Source organism: Canis lupus, chromosome 30 (genome assembly GCF_048164855.1).
Source record: "Canis lupus baileyi chromosome 30, mCanLup2.hap1, whole genome shotgun sequence".
Lineage (NCBI taxonomy): Eukaryota > Metazoa > Chordata > Mammalia > Carnivora > Canidae > Canis > Canis lupus.
Genome location: NC_132867.1, coordinates 3,277,854 through 3,291,323, shown reverse-complemented (window position 1 = coordinate 3,291,323; position 13,470 = coordinate 3,277,854). Strand labels below are relative to the sequence as shown.

At 47.7% G+C, this 13,470-nt stretch overlaps 1 protein-coding gene across 24 annotated transcripts in view; it reads left to right on the top strand.

Annotated features, from left to right (window-relative positions):
• Window positions 1-1,974: 1,974 nt before the first annotated feature.
• The window catches only part of LOC140621427 (uncharacterized), a 165,098-nt gene continuing 153,602 nt past the window's right edge, over window positions 1,975-13,470 (top strand). For 18 of the 24 annotated variants that reach the window (XR_012021104.1, XR_012021103.1, XR_012021106.1 and 15 more), the window contains exon 1: window positions 1,993-2,124. The gene's annotated coding sequence lies outside the window, so the exon portion shown is untranslated. Of the gene's footprint in view, window positions 2,125-13,470 lie in introns of all 24 variants that reach the window. The other 6 variants (XM_072806457.1, XM_072806458.1, XM_072806455.1 and 3 more) reach the window with 4 other exon arrangements.

Below are 13,470 nucleotides of genomic sequence, written 5' to 3'. Positions count from 1 at the left end.
TGTTTGAAATTCTTCTACAAGGGAGAATTCTCTTCCTTGTGGGTTTCTTTTTTTTTGTTTCTTTTTCAAAGATGTTATTTATTAATTTGAGAGAGAGAAGAGAGAAAAAGCATGAGTGAGAGAAGCAGAGGGAGAGGGAGAAGCAGGTTCCCTGCTGAAAACAGAGTCTTCCTTGGGACCTGGATCATAATCTGACTTAAGGTAGAAGGTTAACTGACTGAGCCACCCCGGTGCCACTCTTTCTTTCTTTCTTTTTTTTCAAATAATAAATTTATTTTTTATTGGTGTTCAGTTTGCCAAATCAGAATAACACCCAGTGCTCATCCCGTCTAGTGACCCCTCAGTGCCCGTCACCCATTCACCCTCAACCCTGCCCTCCTCCCCTCAGTCACCAAGAGTTCATTTCCAAGAGTTAGGAGTCTTTATGTTCTGCCTCCCTTTCTGATATTTCCCACACATTTCTACTCCCTTCCCTTATATTCCCTTTAAGTATTACCTATATTCCCCAAATGAATGAGAACATACAATGTTTGTCCTTCTCTGATTGTCCTACTTCACTCAGCATAATACCTTCCAGTTCCATCCACCTTGAAGCAAATAGTGGGTATTTGTTGTTTCTAATGGCTGAGTAAGGCCCACCTTTTCTCTCTCTTCATCTTCTGAGTCTCCTATGATATGAATGTTATTGTTTTAATAAGTGGCTAACTTCCCTACATCTGCCTCTGTGGTCCATAACCTTTCTTGTTTTTAAGACTTCCAGTTGGGACTGCATCTCAGTTTTAGCATTTTTAACATTGGACTGACTTGATTTTAGCTCTTTTATTTCTACAGTAAGGGATTCTCTAGTTTTCTTCTGTGCTCTTTTTCCAGCCCAGTTGCTATCTTTATAATCATTGTTTTAAACTGTAGTTAGACATCATATATGTTTATTGATGAACTTCCTGGCTGTGAGTACTACCTCATGTTATTTTATGGAGGAGAATTTCTCCATCTCATTATTTTTTCCAGAAAAGAAAGGAAGAAAAAGAAAAACCAAGAAAAACAATAACAACTGCCCTCCAAAAAAAAACCACCAGATTATTTTTGCCTGATTGTTAAAAGATTCTAAATCCCAAAATATGAAACACAATTAAACTACCATAAAAGTAAAAATAAGAAATATATAAGGTACATACATAAAATTAAAATAAGGCAATTAATAAAAAAGAATCAAAGAAAATAATTAAAAATAGAGCACAAAGTACAAAGGAATCTAGACCCTACTTTCCAGGCAGAGCTGAAGCTTTGCAGCCTCTGTGGTCTGGCAACTTGGGGGCAGCGAATGGTCTGTGTGGGGTCTGGGGATGGGCCTTGGCGCTGATTGTCAGGTGCACATCTGCCTGGGAGTTGCACCTGTGGGGGTCAGAGTCGGGGTGGGCGTCAGCGCCTCTGGGCTCCAGCGGGCAGCATTGTGCTGCTCCCTGATTCCTGGCCCTGATATGGGCGGGATGCCGGTGGGGACGCTGGGTCCTCTGGCTCTGGGGCTGAGCATCCCGCCCCCCAGTCTGCTGGGGCCTCCACAGAAGAACCCCGAAGCCCCCGGGTCACCACGGCTTCGCTCAGAACCCTGTGTTAACTCTACCTGCGTCCGAGCTTCTTTTGGTTTTCTTTTTTTATCTCAGACTGTTGTGCCCAAGATTGTGAATCTGAGAAATCACCAAGAAGCCAACACCAATGCAAACACATGAGGGTTTATTTACAAGCTCAAGCTTGTGTCCAAGTATACCCAACACAGTGGAGCGGGGACTTGGATCCCGAGGTGGGTTTTAGCTTATTTTTAAGAGTTGGTCTCGGGGAACTCCCGAAGGGCTGGAGTAATTCCTCAAGTTCTGTTTACATTTTGATATGGGGCCTTCAAGGGCATTGAGATCTGTTCTAATAGGGGCTTCCTGCCCTTGGACTGGGCTCAGTTTTTATTCTATTGTGGGGCTTGCTGTGTCCTGACAGTGAGCATTCAGGAAGGAAATGATGGATGTGACTCCCTTCTCAGGAGCATCACAGAGAATAAATAAGGAGACTGAACAAAAAGAGCACAAGACATTGGGGGCTTCGTCCATATCAGAAGGGACTCCTCAGAGCCACAGGGTAAGTGAATGGGTAGAATGAATGGTAGGGTCAGGGGAGGTGAGGCAGTTGGTGGTTTGGCTTAGGTTAGATGTTAGGTGTTTGTGATTAACCTTATGGTTACAGATTAGAGGTTAGGGTGAGGGATAAGGGTAAGGGTCAGTGGTTAGGAGTTAGGATGGGGGTTAGGGATTAGGGAATGAGCTTAGGGTTAGTGACAGTATTTACAGTTAGGGTTAGGGTTATGCTTTAGGGTTTAGGGCAGGAGGTTTGGAGGTGGGGTTAGGGTTATGGTTACAGTTAGGGTTGGGCTTAGGTTTGCAGTTAGGGTGAGGTGTTAGGGTGTGAGTTAGGGTTAGGGGTAAGGGTTAGTGGTTAGGGTAAAATTTAGGGCTAGGTTTAGGGTTAGGGCGAGGGTTAGGTTTAGGATAGGGGTTAGGGCAAGGGATAGGATTAGTATTTAGTTAGGGTTTAGGGTCAGGTCAGTGTCAGGGTCAGGGTACGGTTTTGGAAAAGGGTAATAGATAGGTATAGGGAGTGGTTTACGAGTTAGTTTTAGGGTACAGGTTAGAGTACAGTTAGGGGTATGAGATAGGATTAGTATTAGAGGGTTAGGGTTAGGGTACACATTAAGGTTAGGAATACGATTTGAGTACATTAAGTTAAGGTTAGGGTTAGAGGTTAGGGTTAGATTTAAGGTAGGGGTCAGGGTTAAGGGTTTAGAATAGGTTTAGGATATAGGGTGAGGGTTGGCATGAAGGTTCCATGAATGTGTTTTGGTCTTGGGGTTTGTGTTTGGTTTTCGATTAGTGATGAGTCTTGTTTAAGGGTTAGGTTAACATTAAGATTAAGTGTAGGGTTAGGCTTATGTCTGTGTATGGTTAGAGTTTGGGTCTTGGCATGTGCCTGCACTGGGACTCCTAGCATCTTGGGCAGTTTAGTTTTATGCACTCTATTTAGGTTTTGGGTTCAAAGATAGCCTGACTCCACCAAGTCAGTGACCTCCCCAGAGAATCAAATCCTGGCTTCTGCTGGGGTGAGAATAGACATGGCAGGTTTCTCCCGAGCTGAGCTAAGGAGGGGATTTGTGGCTCTAAAGACTCTTTATTTGGATTTTCAGTTGCCTTTCTGATTGTATCTCTTGTGTGCACATGTTTTCTCTATACTACCAATTATTATTTTAAAGTTTTACTTGAATTCCTGTTTGTAAACACAGTATGATATACTTTCAGGTTTACCACATAGTGGTTAGACCCTTGGATACAACGCCTGGTACTGGTCACAGGTGCCCTCCACTATCCCCATCCCCTGATTCATCATCCTCCCCACCTTCCCCTGGTATTTATTAGTTTATTCTCTGTGGTTAAGAGTTTGTATCTTGGTTTGCTTCTCTCATGCCTCCTCCGCCCCTTTGCCAGTTTGTTTGGTTTCTCAAAATTCACATGTGAATGCAATTGTATGGTATTTGGTATCTGTCTTTCTCTGACTGAGTTCATTTAGCATAAATCCTTTCCACTCCTTCCACGTCACCGTAAATGGAGTCATTTCATCCCTTCTGATGACCGAGTGATGTCGCAGTGTGTATATTTACCACATCTTTCTGCCCATTCATCAGTTGATGAAAACCTGGGCTGTATCCACAGTCTGGCTGTTGTTGATAACGCTGCTACAAACATTGGGCTGTGTGTCCTTCCTCAAATCTACTAAAGTACTTCTCTATCCTCGGGGTAAATACCTAGCTGTGAAATTTTGGAATCGTAGGGTAGCTCTATTTTTAACTTCTTTTTTTAAATTTTTTTTATGATAGTCACAGAGAGAGAGGCAGAGACACAGGCAGAGGGAGAAGCAGGCTCCATGCCCTGGAGCCCAAAGTGGGATTCGATCTCGGGTCTCCAGGATCGCAACCTGGGCCAAAGACAGGTACCAAACCACTGCACCACCCAGGGATCCAATTTTTTTAACTTCTCAAGGACCCTCCACACTGTTTTCCACAGTGGCTAAATCTGTTCGCATGCCCACCAGGAATGTAAGGAGGCTACCCTTTCTCCAAAGCCTCACCAACACCTGTTGTTTCTTGTGTTGTTAATTTTAGCCATTATGACGGCTCTCAGGTGACATATCATTGTGGTTTTGGTTTGCATTTCCCTGATGATGAGTGACGCTTTGTGTCTTTCCGTGAGTCTGGTGGCCATCTGGCTGTCTTGTCAGAGACAAAGTCCATTCATTTTTCTGCCCATCTCTAGTTGCATAATTTGTTTTTAGGATCTTGAGATTTATATTTCCTTTATGTGTTTTGCATACTAACTCTTTATTGGATGTGTTGTTTACCAATATCTCCTTTCATTTTGTATGTTGCCTTTTAGCTTTGGTTGTTTCCTTCACTTTGTGGAAGCTTTTTCAATTTGATGAAGTCCCAATAGCATTTTTGCTTTTGTTCCCTCACTTCAGTGGCATATCTAGAAAGAAAAATCAGTGGCCAATGTCAAAGACGTTGCTGCCTATCTTTTCTTCTTTGATTGGTTTCAGGTCTCACATTTAGGTCTTTCATCCATTTTGAATTTATTTTTTATATATGGTGTAAGAATGTGGTCCAGTTTCATTCTTCTGCATGTGGCTGCCTGGTTTTCCCAACACCATTTATTCTTATCCTGGGGTCAGGGTTAGGGTTTATTGAAGAGTCTGTCTTTCTGCCATTGGATATTCCTTCCTGCCTTGTTATCCTTTATGGGTCATAGATACATGTGTGTATCTTGTTTTGGCCTTCCATTCTGTTCTATTGATCTAAGCGTCTCCTGTTGGGAGAACCCTGATTGCTGATTCAATTTCTTTGCTGGTTATCTGTCTGTTCAAATTTCTTATTTCTTCATTTTTAATTTTTGCTATGTTATATATTTCTAGGAATTGATCTATTTCTTTCAGGTTCTAGGTTGCTGGCATATAGTTTTTCATCATATTCTCTTATAATCGTTTGTATTTCTCTAGTGTTGGTTTTTATTTCTCTTTTCTCATCTGATTTAATTTGGGTCCTTTCTCAACTTTTTATCTTTTTTTCTTTTTTAAATATTTTATTTATGTATTCATGAGAGACACAAAGATGCAGAGGTATAGGCAGAGGGAAAATGAGGCTCCATGCGGGGAGCCTGGTGTGGGACTTGAACCCCTAGAACCCCGGGATCATGACGTGAGCCAAACACATGCTCAACCACTGAGGCACCCAGGTGCCTTGCTGATTCAATTCCTTTGCTAGTTATGGGTCTGTTCACATTTTTTATTTCTTCCTATTTCAGTTTTGCTCATTTGCACATTTCTAGGGATTTGTTCATTTCTTCCAGGTCTCCCAGTTTGTTAGCGTATAATCTTTCATGGTATTCCCTTATAATTGTCTTATTTTTCTGGTGTTGATTGTGATCTCTCTTCTCTCATTTGTGATTTTATTTATTTAGGTCTTTTCTCTTTTCTCGTTGATAAGGCTGGCTAGGGCTTGATCCATTTTATTACTTATTTTGAAGAACCAGCTCTTAGTTCTGTTATTCCATTCTACTGTTTTTTGTTTCTGTATTGTTTATTTCTGCTCTGATCTTAATTTATTCCCTTCTTTTGTAGGCTTTAGTCTTTGTTTGCTATTCCTTTTTCAGCTCCTTCAGGTGTAGGGTTACGATGTGTATTGGAGACTTCTTGTTTCTTGAGGTAGGCCTGTATTGCTATGTACTTCCCTCTTAGGACTGCCTTTGCTACATCCCAGAGGTTTGGAGAAACATGTTTTCATTTTCATTTGTTTTAAATTACCTCTTTAATTTTCTGGTTGCTCCATTCATTCTCTAGTAGGATGATCATAAACTCCAAGTTCTTTTGGTCTGTCCAATTTTTTTCTTACTGTCGACTTCCAGTTTCATAGCGCCTTGGTCTGAAAATGTACAGGCGGTGAAATCAACATTCTTGTACCTGTTGTACCTGTTGAGGGCTGATTTGTGGGCCCTGATATGATCTGTTCTGGAGAATGTCCCATATGCAATTGAACAGAATGTTTATTCTCCTTTTGGATCTAATATTCTAACTATATCTGTTGAGTCCCTGTGGTCTAGTGTGTCAAGGCTATTGTTCCCTTGTTGATTGTCTGCATAGACGATCTGTCCGTTGCCATAAGTGGGTGTTGGAATCCTCTGTCAGTGTATTATTATCAGTGATTTCCTATACGTTTGTTGTTAATCGGTTTCTATATTTAGGTACTCATGTTGGCAGCATAAATAGTTGTTTGATCTTGATAGTCTTTTTAATTATGAAATAATGTTCTTCTTCATCTCTTCTTACAATATTTGTTGTTTCTTTTTGAGATTTAAATATATTATTTATTTATTTTTGAGAGATACACAGAGAAGCAGAGGCAGAAACATAGGCAGAGGGAGAGGCAGGCTCCCCAAAGGGAGGGTGATGTGGGACTCGATCCTGGGATCCCAGGATCACACGCTGAGCCGACGGCAGATGCTCAACCACTGAGCCACCAGGTGTCCCCCACGGTTTCATTTCAAATCTCGTTTGTCTGATGTAAGTATGGGTCCTCCAGCTTTCTTTTGATATCCATTAGCGTGGTAGATGATTTTCCCTCCCCTGACTATCAATCTGCTGGTGTCTATAGGTCTAAGGTGAGCATCTTGTAGGCAGCATACAATACATACAGCATACAGATGGATCTTGTTTTTTTAATAACGATTTTATTTATCAGAGAGAGAGAGAGAGAGGCCGAAAATTAGGGAGAGAGAGAAGAAGACTCCCCACCAGGAGCCCAATATGGGACACAATCCCAGACTCCAGGATCACAGCCTGAGTCAAAGGCAGATGCTCAACCCCTGAACCACCCAGGTATCCCGGATCCTGTGTTTTAAGCCACTCTGATACCCTATATCTTTTGATTAGAACATTTAGTCTATCAGCATTCAGAGTGATTATTCACAGATATGAACTTTGTTCCTTTGTGTTACCAGAAGAGTTGGTGTTTCTGGTGACGTTCCCTGGTCCTTTCTAGTCTTTATTGCTTTTGGTCTCTTTTTGTCCCCCACTAGAAGAGTCCCTCTTAATCCCTTACTGGACTGGGTAAGTGGACATGAAATCCTTGATATGCTGACTGTCCAGAAAATCTTTCTCTCTCCTTCTCTCCTGAATGACACCCTTGCTGAAGCAAGAATTCATACAAATTGGACTCCAATAAAAAGGAATTTAAAAACATAAAATAAATTTTTGGTCTTATGATTGAGGAAAATGGCATTTAGGAGGAAAACCAGAAGCTAAGAGAGAGGAGGACAGATTTCACCATCCGTAGCCATCACAGGGACATGGTGTCCTTTCCATGAAGGGGCCTCCCTTCCGTAGGATTCTTCCTGCACCTCTGTGCTCCTTGTTGGAAACCAGCAAGCACATCTCTGTATCTCTAGCACCTCTGCAGTCATGGTTTATTGCATCTTCCATGTATCCTACTGGGGACAACAGCGTCGTGTATGTAACCATCTGGCTCCTGTTAGACAACATTGGGGGGGATTCCGACTTTTGTTGGTTTTGGGGTGTGTGTGTGTGTGTGTCTATCTAATGTAGCTATCACGTGCAGCTATCTGATCCTCTGGGTGGGTCACCCAAATGCTGAAATGGTTGGCACAACATCATTTCTGGTGGTGGTGCTAGGCGGGTAGCTAGGCTCTCCTGGCAGACCCAGGGCTCCCTCGTGCAGTGACTTTCCGCTGGAGGGTCAGCTGAGTTGGAAGGTCTGGCTTGGCCATATTCCCATGTGCGGCAGTGGGTCCTCCCATGCGCTGGCTGCTTATCTTCTCCCTGATGCCTCTCCATCAGGGAGCCAGACCTTGGGGCCGCCCTGCCCATGGAGGGGAGCCCTGGGGCTGCCTGTGTTTGGGAGTCTGGGTGGGGACTGGGCTGGGGTTCCTCGGTCCCCTGTGCTGCTTGGCCTTCAGGATGAGCCCCATACTCACCCAGCCACTACTCACTAGGGCGAGGAGGGTTCCCTCCACACCCTGGTGTGAGAGATCTAGCACCACAAGGTGTGCACGCCGAGTACACCTTGTGAGGGTGGCCCACGTGCATGAGCTGCAGTGTGGGACCCAGGATATTTAACAAAAATCCCTTACCCCTGGACAAGCAGAGCAGGACTGATTCCATTTTGTGCTCCACCTGTCATCTCCCTTATGACCCCACATGACTTGCTTATAGCTTAAGGTGCTGCCCCACCCGACTCAAGCCGCTGGGCACACCCTAATTCGAAAATGGCTCATAACAATGTAACCCTGTTTTGTGCCCCATAAAACTGCGTGCCAATTCTGACTAGAGTAATAGGCCAGTTCAAGTCGATACTATAGGGTAAAGTGTAATTCAATCGGCCACCTGTGTGAGGACCAACATGACTACGCATCTTTCAGCATTCCCATGGGCCACTGGCTCCTATAAAGCTGCTAAGCCTCTTAGTCTCGGTGTCCAAGTCCCTACTCCTCTGTGTCGGGTGCACTTGGACCCAAGCTCCAGCTTGTAAAGAAAACCTCGGGAGTTTGCATCGGTGTGGGCTCCTTGGTGGTTTCTCGGATTCGCCATCTTGGGCACAACACAAGGCCCTGTTGTCCTGACATCCCTTCCAGGGCCACGCTACCGCCCCGCAGGCCCTCTGTGCCCCAGGCACACAGGCACAGGGGTTCGGGGAGGGAGGAAGTGCCCTGGAACCCGGCCAGCCCCGGCCCCCTGGACAGAGGGAGCACAGACCTCCCAGGTCACTTTCCACAGACCCTGGTGACCTGAGGCTCCCTGGCTGTCACTCTGTCCCAGCCCCTCCTGGCCTGCGGGGCACAGGCTGAGTCCCAGTAAAGTCTGTGGGGCCTGACTCTGGCATCTGGCTGCCCCTGGAATGCACGTGGGGATGTCAGCTGGGTGTGCCTGGCAGCGCCACTGCAGGGGCTGTTTGGGGCATGGATGTACCCCCTCCTCCTCTCTCGGGGTCTCTCCTCACCCTCTGCACAGAGTTCTGGGAGACACAGAAAGGGGCTGGCTGTGCATTTTCGCACCACAACACTCTGTTGACTTTCTACACCAAATGGGCTCAGAGCCAAGGGTGCGCGCCTTTCCCTGGGGAGGGAGACCATTCTGTCCTTTAGGGGAGGGCAAGAATCACATGTGGGGTGGGGTCTGGTGCTGGAGTCCCCCACCTCGGAACATGTTTTGTCTCCGGGTGGGGACGTGTCCTGAGGTTTCAGCCTGAGAGACGGTTCTTAGGACAGCAGAGCTGACCTGGACTTGCAGGTCATGGGCTCCTGTGCTGGGTCCCCACAGGGCAGCTGGACCCCGGACTTGTGCCCCCTGGGGCCCCAGAACCTGGTGCAGCCTGTCTCCTGGTGTTAGTGTGGGTTGGGCCCACCGCCTACCCCTCCTCTCCCCAACCTGGGGTGTCCCCGAATCCCCAGGCCTGCCCTAGTTCAGCGACCTAGGCACGTGTTGGGCACGCCCAGGGCCCAATAGGCCACATCCAGCTGTGGGAGGACTCTCTCAGCCTGGGGCCAGAATCCAGGGCTGGCTAGGGCCATTAGGGGGCTGGATCCCGTTAGTCTTTGTGTTGGGTCTGGGGGGGCTCAAATCCCCGCAGCCCCCACAGAGTCCGGGGCCAGGCCAGCCCATGTCCCTCTGGGTTAGGGGCTGGTGTCCGATGCGGGGTGTGCCGCCCTCCAGGAGCGACAGTGGGTGGAGGCAGGGCACAGTGGGTCCTCTGCACCACTCACCTGCACCCACCCTGTCAGGGCTCCCTGCCTTCCCTCCTTCATGCCACCCCTGGGTACTCTATGGGAAACCCGGTCTTCTGATGGGAGCAGGGTGTCCAGAGATCCCTGGTGAGGCTGAGTATGTCCCACAAGGGGCAGCTGTACTGGGTCCTTGCTGGGGGCAGATGGTGTGGGGGTGGATGTTGTGGGGGCAGGGGCATGATGGTGGTGGATGTGGGGTATAGTGTAGGGAGGATGGTGGGGGTGTGGTGTGGGTGGGGATTGTGTGGGGCTGTGTGGTTGTGAGGGGGATGGTATAGGTGAGATGCCATTGGGGATGATGATGAAGGGGGATGGTGTGGGGGTGGGGAATGAGGGGGGATGGCGTGGGGGGCCTGCCGACACAGGGCATCCACATTCTCTCAGATGCACACGGATATGTCTACAGATAAAGGCGACCTCAGTCTGGGGTTTGCTGTGACACCTGCCCCTGGGGCCCTGTGTGGTCAGTGAAGGGCGCTGGCTGGACCGGGGGCATTATCTGGGGTTCATCATACTATGTATTTTACCAATTGCAAATTGTCTCAAATTAAATGCATAGAATTTAGATATATATAAAACACCAAGTGTGGGTGTCTCCCTGACCGTTCCGACCCTCATCGAATGAATGTGTGTCCTGCTCCAGCCACTGCCATGCCGCCTGGCCCCCAGGTACGGTTACTGCCCTCCACGGGCCCCACTGCAGCCCCCTGCTTTTCAAGGGGCTGTCCCTCACCCCCTTGGGGTTCAGCTCCCATGGAAACCCCTAGAGGCGCCAACGTAGTGACCTCCTCATCCCCAAGCCCCGGGTTTTGGGGCACGGTGGTCATCCCCAGCACCCTACCATACAGTGGTGTGTTGCTGGCTATTGTTGCTTCCCCCGGCCTCTTAAGCCCTGTGTTCCCTACCCAGAAGCCTCTGGGACTCCCCTGGGGCCCTGAAGTGCCGTGACTCAGCAGCCACACCCCACCCCCTAGCAATCCCAAAACATGATTTGGCTGCCGAACGTCCTGTTGATGTCCAGGTCTATCTGCATGATGTCCCTGGAGGAGACGAGGCCTCCTCCTTCATTTCCTGCAGGAAAACCGGGGAGGAGGAGCTGGCATCAGGGACACAGACCACGGCCTGTCCCTGTCTGCCATCCTGGGCAGGGAGCCCTGGGACCACCATAGGAATGTGTCCTACCGAAAACTCCTTTCTTCACCTGGGAGGCCGGGGACAGCCAGGGTGCCGACCGTGGCCGTGGGACCTCTGTGAGGGCTTGTGCAAAGCTGCTGTCGGCGGGAGGTGACTGAGGGTCAGCCTGGGTTGGAGGGGACAGGGGATCAGCCCAGGTGGGGAGGGGACATGGGGATCTTGTGCCCAAGATTCTGAATTGGAGAAACAACTAAGGAGCCGACACCAATGCAAACACAGGAGAGTTGATTTACAAACTGGAGCTTGGGTCCAAGTATACCCCACATAGTGGAGCAAGGACTTGGACCCCGAGGTGGGTTTTAGCTTAGTTTTAAGGGCTGGTGTCAGGGACCTCCAGAAGGACTGGAGCAATTCCTAAAGTTCTGTTTACATTTTAATATGAGGCTTTCAAGGGTATTGAGCTTTGTTCTCATTCTAATATGGGGCTTTCTGGGACCTTAGGGTGTAACGTGTTTTTTTCTTTTTTTCCTGTAACTGAAGAAATGTAAATTTTAGCTCTTATTCACAGGGTCCTTGGATGGCAGTACTTGTGCTAACAGTGAACTTAAAGTGGAACGGCCTCAATTTTCTCAGCCTCCCCACAGACAAGTGACTGAATTTTAAAACTCCAAATTTTAGGGGCTGCCCTGGTGGAGCCCTGTGCTCTTCCTGCCTGGGAGGGTGTCCTCGCACTCCTGGCCTTTGCTGGTCTGTCCCAGGAACGGGGCCCTGTGACTGCACAGGGGTTTGCAGCTTATGGCCACACAGGGCAGACAGCTGGCCCGAGTCCTGCTGCTCTCAGCCGGGTTCCTGCTCCTGTGCCTGGGAACAGTTGGCGCCACTGTCCTTGGGACCCTTGGGATCCTGAGCCCGCCCTGTTTCTCCAGGGATTGCCCCCTACTTCTGCACCTGAACACCCTAAGGCTGGTGTGTCCCCCACTCTAGGAGACTTCTGAAAGTTCAGATTTTGTGCACTGCTGCTTATAATATTGTGCGTAGACCCTTCAGTTGGCTCTCTGCCCTTGTGGGATCTGGGGCTGTGTCTCCCCAAGATCAACTGATTGATTGTTTTTAAGATTTTATTTTTCTGTAATCTCTACAGCAAACATGGGGCTAGAACTTGATACCCCAAGAACAAGAGTCCCATGTTCTTACGAACAACACCAAGCCAGTCAGGCTCTCTTTGATTGATTGATACATGTTAATTGATGCAGGGGTCTTGCATGTGTCAGGGCAGAAACTGAGCCCACGCTTTGTGGTGTGGTGGAGTCATTTGGACCTGGTCAATGTGAAAGAAACCATAGCTTCCCTGGGAGCCCAGGGAGCAGGGCCCACACACATGAAAAGTTGATAATTTCCTTTACTGTAGTAGTTATTTTACTATTTATTTAAAGTGCTATTCAATGGTAAATGTCAATCTAGGATTGAGATACAGTGAGAACGTTCTAGGATTCGGAGGTAACTAAAGCTTCCCGTCCAGGACTTAATGTTCCAGTTGGATGCAGAGATAGGCAAGGAAGCAAAGAGTTATGAAACATGGCAGTGGGGTGCCTGGCTGGCCTGGTTGGGGGATCTTGATCTCAGGGTTGTGAGTTTGAACTCCATGTTGGGTATAGAGAGGACATGAAACGAAAATATTTAACAAATAATAAATGGATGAACAAATAAAGCATGACATCAAAGGTAAGTGTTTGCTTATGTCTCACCTGCGAACTATTCTTGATTGCCCCTCTTGTCCTACTTGGCCCAGATGACATCCTCCACAAGGGATAGTACTGCCCCAGTGAAAGTGGGTGTCTTTCATTGTAAGACCTGTGGTTCCCCTCGTTCTGCAGGGAGAGAAGAGCCGTGAAGCCACAAGTTCGGGGGATCAGCATACACCTAGGCAATGACCATTTCTGAACCCGGTAGCCAGAGCTCGGCCTCCTTTTAGGATGCGATGTCATAACGAAGCCTCTTTGGTCATTGTCTTGGATGCAGGGTGGAGGCTAAACTAGAATTGGGAAGAACAAAAGAGGAGGAAAACCAGAAGCTGAAAGAGAGGAGGATAGATTTCACCATCTGTAGCCTACACAGGGACCTGGTGTCCTTTCCTAGAAGGGACACCCCCTCCGTAGGATGCTTCCTGCCTCTCTGTGCTCCTTTTTGAAACCCAGCAGGCACATCTCCATGCATCCAGTACCTCTGTAGTCATGGTTTATAGCGTCTACCATGTATCCTATTGGGGACCACAGCATCGTGTATGTAACTATCCGGCTGCTGTTTGACAACATTGGGGGATTCCGACTTTTGTTGGTTTTGGGTTGTGTGTGTGTCTATCACATTCAGATATCACATGCAGCTATGATCCTCTGGCTGGGTCACCCAAATACCGAAATGGTTGGCACAACATCATTTCTGGTGCTGGCGCTGGGCA